The following is a 9,498-nucleotide window of genomic DNA, read 5'->3' on the forward strand; positions in this document are numbered from 1 at the left end:
TGTCCTTTTGGGATATGAAAGATCAATGTTGAGCTCAATGCAAAGGCCAAATGCTGCCATCGTACCAATCCGAGTACTATGACACGGTGTGTGTCCAATTCACAATTTACCAACTTGGCTAACAGTGAGTATGTGCACATGTGCTATCACACAGGGTGCTAATCTTCTAGTATTAATGCTGCTTATCTTTGACAGCTGTAACTTACCTTGAGCTTACCACATGACAAAACCCAGGCAAGCAGATAAACGCACAGTATTTCCTGCATCTTGTAAATTGCCTACGAACACAAACAGAGCCCATTTCTGTTGAAGGCACAGCTCGGTTGTATTTCTCCTCAAATTACAGGATTCAAAATTTATCAGGGCTTGCCTAATTCCAAATGCTTCTTTAATGATGTAGCAACGAAACAGGTTAAGGCTAAATTTAATATAAATGAGTCAGACTTCCCAAATAATTGCTGAAACAAGAAAAGCACTGTGCTCAAACAGAAGCAAAAGCCTTTTAAAAAATGCATGCCAAGTTTAAACTTTGGGTTGGTCAAACTATTAGAACAGTTGTGCCATTGTGAGACTTCTGTATTTTATCATAAAACAGCATGGCTAGCAGTTATTCTGCATTCTAGGTATCCTATGACATCTCGCATCCATTATTTGAGTGCTGAATGATGAATGCCTACGAGTCTCTAGAGCGATCTGCTATACAAGACCCTAGGAAAAATGTAAATCATTGAAGCAAATAGAGTTTACTTTTGTGAGTTAACTTGATGAAGTAAAACTATCTTAGTCTCAGAAAAATATACTCTCTGGAACCTATTTCCTAATTCTTACCTATTGCTTAAACATGACACTTTAATTGTGAGGGGTGTGGGAAAAAATCAACTATGGACAGCAGCTTCCCATGCTAAGAATACCCTGGCCCCTCTTCACCACCCAAACTGAATGTGGTATTTCAAGAAGACTTCTGCCAGACTCCAGCTAAGCTGCAATATTTATTCTCTTTTTATTTTTTATTTTTTTTACTGGTTGTTTTATTTATTTGCATTTGAAATGTTACCCTCCTTCCCGGTTCCCCTCTGAAAACCTCCTATCCCACCCCCCTGCTTCTGTAAGGGTGCTCCTCTACCCACCCACCCACTCCCTCCTCACTGCCGTAGCATTCCTCTATGCTGGGGCATCAAGTTTTCCTGGGACCAAGGGCCTTCCCTCCCACTGATACCATATAAGACCATCCTCAGCTACATTCGCAGCTGGAGCCTTGGGTTCCTCCATGTGTATTCTTTGCTTGGTAGTTGCCTTAGTTAGGGTTTTACTGCTATGAACAGACACCATGACCAAAGCAAAGACAACATTTAATTGAGACTGCCTTACAGCTTCAGAGGTTCAGTCCATTATCATCAAGGCAAGAAGCATGACAGCATCATGGTACAGGCAGAGGTAAGAGTTCTATATCTTCATCTGAAGGCTGCTAGTAGAAGACTGACTTCTAGGCATCTAGGATGAGGGTCTTAAAGCCCACACTCACAGAGACACACCCATTCCAGCAAGGCCACGCCTACTAACAATGCCACTCCCCAGGCCAAACATATATAAACCATCACAGTGGTTTAGTCCCTGGGAGCTCTGGGGGGTCTGGTGGGATGATATTTTTGTTCTTCCTATGGGGTTGCAAACCAGGAAGAGGCTCCCAGGACCCAACAAGGATGACATTAGCTGAAATAACCAACAAAGGAGAGAAAGAACCTGTAGCAACCAAATCCAGAGGTTAGGCATGCCCCCGAGTTGAGGGATGGGGCCACCCACCCATCTCAAAATTTTAATCCAGAATTGCTCCTGTCTAAAGGAAATACAGGGACAAAGAGTGGAGCAGAGACTGAAGGAATATTTAATCTCTAGGGATAAGATGGATCTAGGTAAGAAGTATTTTTGAAAAAATAAACCAAAGAAGCTCCCTAAAGAAAGAATGAAAGCTAAGAGAGATCTAGTAAGGTTACCTGCCAAAAGATGAAGAAAAGAAACAGTGTAGTACTCTTATATAATATTCATCACAGATTATTTTAAACCCCTCCTTGTTGCTGTCCTGTACATCCATTAGGATGTCAAAAGTTTTCCTTAGAATTTGGGAAACAAACAAATGATATTTTGGCTTGATTTTTGAAGTCTAAAGTTAAGATGGGGTATAAACGGGTTTTTGTCTTGAGTTATGTTCTTCATGTTTTAAATCGGCTTCTCCAATGCTAGGAGATATTCAAAATATGAAAAACAAAATTCAGACAGAATAAATCTAAATGTTAAACCTTGGGACATATGTGACCAGGGAGTACAGGCCAGGAACAAGAGTGAAGCTGAAAAGTGTCCAAACGCAGAAAGGCTCTTATTTTTTTTCTAATAGGACATTTTTATTTATCAGTCCTAATTAAGAAATATCACTTAGTGTTTATGACCCAAAGGATATAATGAATGACTTATATTATCAGCTCCAAAGAGACACAAATACACAATTTCTTTTATGTTACTACATAGAATAACTCAAATTGAAGTTTGTCTTCATTTATATGATATATTTGCGTTTATTGGTCTTCCTAACTTCACTGATTACTCAAATTTTTATTTAGCTTTCTTAAAAATTTTAATAGGGTTATTTGAGTGTGTGGAGTCTAATTTCTTTAGTTCTTTGTACACATAAGATATTAATCCTCTATCAGATGTAGGATTGGTAAAGATCTTTTCCCAATATGTTGGTTATTATTTTGTCCTAATGACAATGCCCTTTGCCTTACAGAAGCTTTGCAACTTTATGAGGTTCCATTTGTCAATTCTTGATCTTAGAGCATAAGCCATTGATGTTCTGTTCAGGAACTTTTCCCCTGTGCCCAAGTATTTAGGCTCTTCCCCATTTTCTTTTCAATTAGTTTCAGTGTTTCTGGTTTTATGTGGAGGTCCTTGATCCAGTTGATAAACTTGAATTTGAGCTTTGTACAAGGAGATAAGAATGAATCCATTTGCATTCTTCTAAATGTTGACCTCCAGTTGAACCAGCACCCACTTGCTGAAAATGCTGTATTTTTTTCCACTGGATGGTTTTAGCTTCTTTGTCAAAGTAAAGTAACAATAGGTGTGTGGGTTTATTTTTGGGTCTTCAATTCTATTTCATTGATCTTCTGGCCTATCTCTGTACCAATATCATGCAGTTTTTATCACTATTGCTCTGAAGTACAGCTTGAGGTCAGGGATGGTAAATCTCCCTGAAGATCTTTTATTGTTGAGAATAGTTTTTGCTATCCTGGGTTTTTTGTTATTCCAAATGAATTTTAGAATTTCTCTTTCTAACTCTGTGAAGAATTGAGTTGGGATTTTGATGAGGATTGCATTGAATCTGTAGATTGCTTTTGGCAAGATGGCCATTTTTTCTATATTAATCCTGCCAATCCATGAGCATGGGAGATCTTTCCATCTTCTGAGATCTTCGATTTATTTCTTCAGAGACTTGAAGTTCTTGTCATACAAGTCTTTCACTTGCTTGGTTAGATTCACACCAAGGTATTTTATATTATTTGTGACTATTGTGAAAGATGTCATTTCCCTAATTTCTTTCTCAGCCTGCTTATCCTTTGAGTAAAAGAAGGCTACTGATTTGTTTGAGTTAATTTTATATCCTGCCACTTTGCTGAAGTTGTTACCAGTTTTCGGAGTTCTCTGGTGGAAATTTTGGAGTCACTTAAGTATACCATCATATCATCTGCAAATAGTGAAATTTTGACTTCTTCCTTTCCAATTTGTATCCCTTTGACTTCCTTTTGTTGTCTAATTGTCCTGGCGAAGACTTCAAGTACTACATATATTGAATAGGTAGATAGAGAGTGGGCAGCCCTGTCTAGTCCCTGATTTTAGTAGGATTGCTTCAAGTTTCTCTCCATTTAGTTTGATATTGGCTACTGGTCTGCTGTACATTGCTTTTGCTATTGTTTAAGTATGGGCCTTGAATTCCTGGTCTTTCCAAAACATTTACCATGAAGGGGTGTTGAATTTTGTCAAATGCTTCAGTATCTAGTGAGATGATCATGTAGGTTTTTCCTTTGAGTTTGTTTATATAGTGGATTATGTTGATGGATTTCCATATGTTGAACCATCCCTGCATTCCTGGGATAAAACCTACTTGATCATGATGGATGATTGTTTTGATGTGCTCTTGGATTCGGTTCGCTAGAATTTTATTGAGTAATTTTGCATCAATATTCATAAGGGAGATTGGTCTGAAGTTCTCTTTCTTTGTTGGGTCTTTGTGTGGTTTAGGTATGAGTGTAATTGTGGCTTCATAGAATGGATTGGTTAGTGTTCAATTAGTTCAATTTAGAAATCTTAGGTTTCTCTACCATGGCTTCCCATATTTTCTACAATGTCTTTCATATTGCTGTAGAAAATCTCTTTTTGAGACCAAAATCTCATCTTGAGAACAGAAGGAGTAAAGATCAGTACTCCCTCCTGCAGGCCCCAGGACACATAGCTTCACCACCCCCACCTCTACCACCACTTAGGTAGTCATTTAAGCCCTGATGGCCAAGTTACAGATTTAAGCATCTGAAATCCCTCTTAATGCAAATGAAGCATTCCAGCACCTCAGCCCCAGTCAATAATATAAGCTCACCTCAAAAGCCCCTACCCACTCCCCAAGGTTTTATAGCCCCTGTTACCCCGGAATAAACTGTTTCGCTAAATATCATCTAGAAGAGCAATTTCATTTGTCACAAGAAAGAAGAGCTGTAATACAGAAAAACAAATAGTCTTGAAGAAGTGCTGTCCCCCAACCCCCTTCGGACTGAAATCCTGTGAACCCACCCTCCCCAGACAAGCTTTGTTCATTTCATTCTGGTCTAGCCTTTAGTGATCCCTGAATACCCCAGTGGCAGGAGCAGAGCCGGGCTTCTGGAGAGACTTCTCTGAGTACACTCTAGAAAAATGGATCTTACCAACGCATAACATAAATGTTTCAATAACATTACTATGATATAGTCTCACTCTGGGAAATCTTAGAGGCAGGCTGATGATCGCATCATGGGTGCAAAACAGAGAGAAATCAAACAGTTGCCAGTCCAGTGTAGAGAAGCGTGATCCACAAAACACTTGAAGAACTCATTAATTTTAACTGATTTTTATGTTTACCTTCTCTTCTCACAAAAAAAAGAGAAAAAGTTGGTTGTGTCCCACAAACCATGTCAATTCAAGACTCTCAGAATCTAGTCTTATTTATCCTGAAGAACTGCCATCCACAGTACAGAAGGGAGTAGAGACTGTAAAATTTGTGCTTACCCAAGTAGAATATGTATTACAAAGTCACAGCTTGGAAAAACAGTGGTTTAGGACCCCTTCCCAACAACCACTACACCTACACCTCTCTGCTGGACATTCTGAAAGAATATAGTAAAATTATGTTCTTTTTGAGGATATTAGTTGTTAACAATCAGGCACATCCATGGGCAGTAAAATGAGTCTACAACAATCAGGCATCTTTACAGCCAGCTTTTGAGAGATCCAGCAACTAGAGATGTCATCTCTAGCTGCCCATGAACGACATTGTTGCCGTATTGAATGTCCCTTTTGTGCATGTGCCATGGACCCAATAAAAGTCATGCTCCCTGTCAGTCGCACAACAGTGGTCGGGTGTCAGAGACCAGGACCCCTAACAGGGACCCCTGCCAGCCTTCCCCCTCGCCTGGAAACCGAAGCCTTGTCACCCACCTACATCCTGTTCAGTTGAATACCTTGACTATGCCTCATCCTGCTGAAAGCTGATGCACAAAGAGATAGCTACTTCTGAGAAAAGCCCCTAACCACAAAATGTTCTAGGGCACAGGCCAAGAAGAAGCTGTACCTTTCCATGACCCCACCTGCCTTCCCCCTCCCCTAACCCGAGCTTGTTATAAAAAGCTTGCCTTTTTTAAAATACACGGCTCTTGACAAACAACCGTTTGCTTGGGTCCTTCCTTTCTCCCGCCCGTTTCTCTTCCAGGTTTTGGTTCCCCTCGCCCCCACGAATAACCGAGTCCCGCAGGCCGGGACAGTCGGGCAAAGCTCGGTGAGAAGTGGTATTCTGTTCCTTGCTCTTCCTTGTTAGGATTCAATCCATTTTGAGGAGTCTCCACGGCCGTCACCCTGTCGGTCCCAAGCACATTCATGAAGCAGCCGCCCATTCAGTCTATGGCTGGGGTCATCCCAGTTCGCAATGAGAAAGGTAAAAAGTGAAGGTAAACTGGTATGTGTCTGGAAAGAGATCAGATAACGCCCCTATGAAGTCCTCAGATGAAGATGATGAAGAATTTCAGTTCATTAAAACAAACAAACAAACAAACAAACAAACAAAAAAACTAAGGAACAAGAAGCAGAGCCTGAGGAACAGGAGGAGGATTCATCCAGTGATCCCCGACTTCAGCGTTTACAGAACCGCATTAGTGAAGATGTGGAAAAGAGATTGTCTCAACACGGAAAAAATAATGGAACCTGAAGTAGTAGGAGAAAGTGACTCAGAAGTAGAAGATGCTTGGTGTATGGAACGAGAAGATAGCAGTGAGGACGAGGAGGAAGAAATTGATGATGAAGAAATGAAGGACGCTCTGAGGAGGAGTCTGAGTCAGAGATTCTGCGTGCACTCAATATTGATGATGAAAATGAGGAGGAGGAGTGTGTTTTTTGTTGGGACCTGCTGCCCAGTCCGTGTCATGTCATTAGTATTAAAACCATGAAAAAAATAAAAAGAGATGGAAAACAAAAGCAAGAAATCAGAAAAGGCAGACTCAAGTAGTTATGCTTTCCAAAGGTCGTGTGTGCAACACAAGAGGCAGCATGAGCAAACCCAGTAACTGCAGAGTCAAAAGCTAACACCAGAGTCATCAGGGACAGTGACATCCGTCATGTCACCTTATCTCCTAGCATGAAAAGAAACAGAAGCAAAGGCCAGGGTCTCTCCTCAGTTAGCTGCCAGAAAACCAGCTCTGAAAGAAAAGAGATGCATGGCTTGTAGGAACGTATTTAAAATGACAGGAATTCAGATAGAAGAGTCACTGACAAATGAACTTTTAATAGATATTTTAAAAATGGAGGCTGGAGGGGAAATGGAAGAGTGATGTAATCATATTTCAATTAAAATGTGTAAAAACATAATAAAAAACCAGTAGAAAATTTTAAAAAGATTGTTATAATCCCCACAGTACCAAATAGAGAAATGGTGAGCCTGTCCAGAAACCAAGGCAACAGCAAACAGCAATATTTAGCCATCAAATGGACAAAGACATTGACGTTATTGATATGAAGTAGTGCTTTACAAAAAGGAAGAGTAGAAATTTAGAAATTCTATCTATCTCTCACTGTAAAGGGATAGAAACTGTCAAGAAGAAAACTGCATCCCCAAACAATGAGACATAATTCATCTTAACCTTGAATCTCTGGGATTCCCACCAACAGGAGCAAAATGAGTTAGCTTCCTGTGGAAGGACGCTGCCTTCGAGTTACTCCTGTGAGGAAAGAGTGAGCAGAAGCAGCTTGGGAAGGAGAGGCTTCATTTCACTCACAATTCCATAAAGCAGATCATCAAAAGCAGCGAGGGCAGGAACTCAAACAGGGTAGAATCCTGGAGGCAGGGGCTGTTGCAGAGGCCACGGAGGGAGGATGCTTACTGGCTTGCTTCCCCATGGCTTGCTCAGCCTGCTTTCTTATAGAACCCAGGACCACGTGCCCAGGATGGCAATGCCCACAATAAGCTGGGCCCTCTCACATCAATCTCCAATTTTAGTATGTCCTACAAGCTTGTCGACAGCCTAATCTTATGGATGCATTTTCTCTGGGGAGGTTCCCTCATCTCCAATGACCCTAGCCTGTGTCAATTTAACAACAACAACACAACAACAAAAATACTAATACTAACAACAATAATAATGATGATAATAGTAGTCAGCACAGACACCTCCACAGGAAGCTTGTCATTGTTCCAGCTCACAGTACCTTACAGAGTTACAGAAGTTCCCTTGACAGCTCTCCTCCTCCATCAAGATAATCAACGTCACACAGTCTCACAGTCTCTCAAAAGAATGAGCTGGGAATGCCACTCATTGCAACCCTCTAACTCAGGAAGTATCAGCTGAGGTGCTTGCTGGGTGGTCTGATTTCAGGATCCCTCACAAGGAGAACGGTCTGAGAGGAACCTAAATGAACCACATCTTTGACTACCGAAGAACAACCAGCCTCTGTGACGCCTCATGAGACACTTCACTTGTAGCTGCTCTTGCCACTGTAGGCAGGAGCTATTCCTCCTTAAGCAGGAGCTAGTCCACCTTAAACAGGAGCTATTCCACCTTAAGAAGGAGTTATTCCACCTTAAGAAGGAGCTATTCGACCTTAGGCAGGTGCTGTTCCACCTAGTGCAAGCATTATTCCCCAAATTAAAAAGGTACTATTCAGATTAATCATAGTGAACACCGCACATTTTTCTCTGTTCCCTATAGGTCAGAGTGAGCACAATCCAACATACTTCCATATTTGAATAAAAGAGACTATTTAAAGAATTTTCAACTTTGCTAAACCCTGAAATGTTCATCAGTTCACCAGACTGCTGACCACCTAAGTTCAAGGGAATACTGCTTTGAAAGTCATTTCCTTTTATTTTTCTCAGTCTATGAGCACAATCCAGGCAAGACTGTATTTACACATGTTTTCACAGAGGAATACATATTCCTTGTCTCAGTCACCAGACGGGTTGGAGGTACGTTGACTGGCTTGTTTGAATGGCATTTTTCAGAGATAGATAACATTTTAAAAGTATCTCCATGTAACTGACCACAAATGTGGAACTGGACAATCCTGATTGCACTTCACTTTCTATGCTGCCTTACTGTTCTACACTCCAGACTTGCTAGTAAACCCTCTTAGAACACAGTGGGGTTTTCACAAGGGTTGCCCTTTATAGAAACCTCGTTACACTCTTGGCTGCTGATCAAACTGCACCCTACAGAAGTCTTGCTCTGTTAGCTTAATGAAACTTGAAACTGAAAGCTCTTTTTCAAAATACAACCCTGGAAGTTGCTTGGCACATTCCAACAGTCCTAAGCCATAATATTTGATCTCAGACTAACCTACCATTTTAGGGATCAAAAATCAATTGATGTGGATTGATGTGGTGGGTCAATGAGTATGATACTTTCCTACAGTTAAAAAAAAGCTACATGTTGTTCACAGGAACAGTAAAAATTTACTTCTTTAACTAGTCTAATCTTTAACCCCTTCAGAGACCTAAGAAGGATGTATTATAATCTAAATGGGATATATATCATTTAAAATGACAGAATTACATATTACCTAGGTCACCCTACTAGGTTCCTAAATATGCACCTCAACTGTTTGTTCTAGGGTCTGAAACGCAACCTGTACCACACACTGCAATCCCAGCACCGGAGAGGCAGAGATGGGTGGATTCCTAAGGATCCCTGGCCAGAGAGCCAAACTTATTCAGCAAGA

The sequence above is a fragment of the Grammomys surdaster genome, unplaced genomic scaffold, assembly GCF_004785775.1.
Source record: "Grammomys surdaster isolate TR1022 unplaced genomic scaffold, NIH_TR_1.0 99, whole genome shotgun sequence".
NCBI lineage: Eukaryota > Metazoa > Chordata > Mammalia > Rodentia > Muridae > Grammomys > Grammomys surdaster.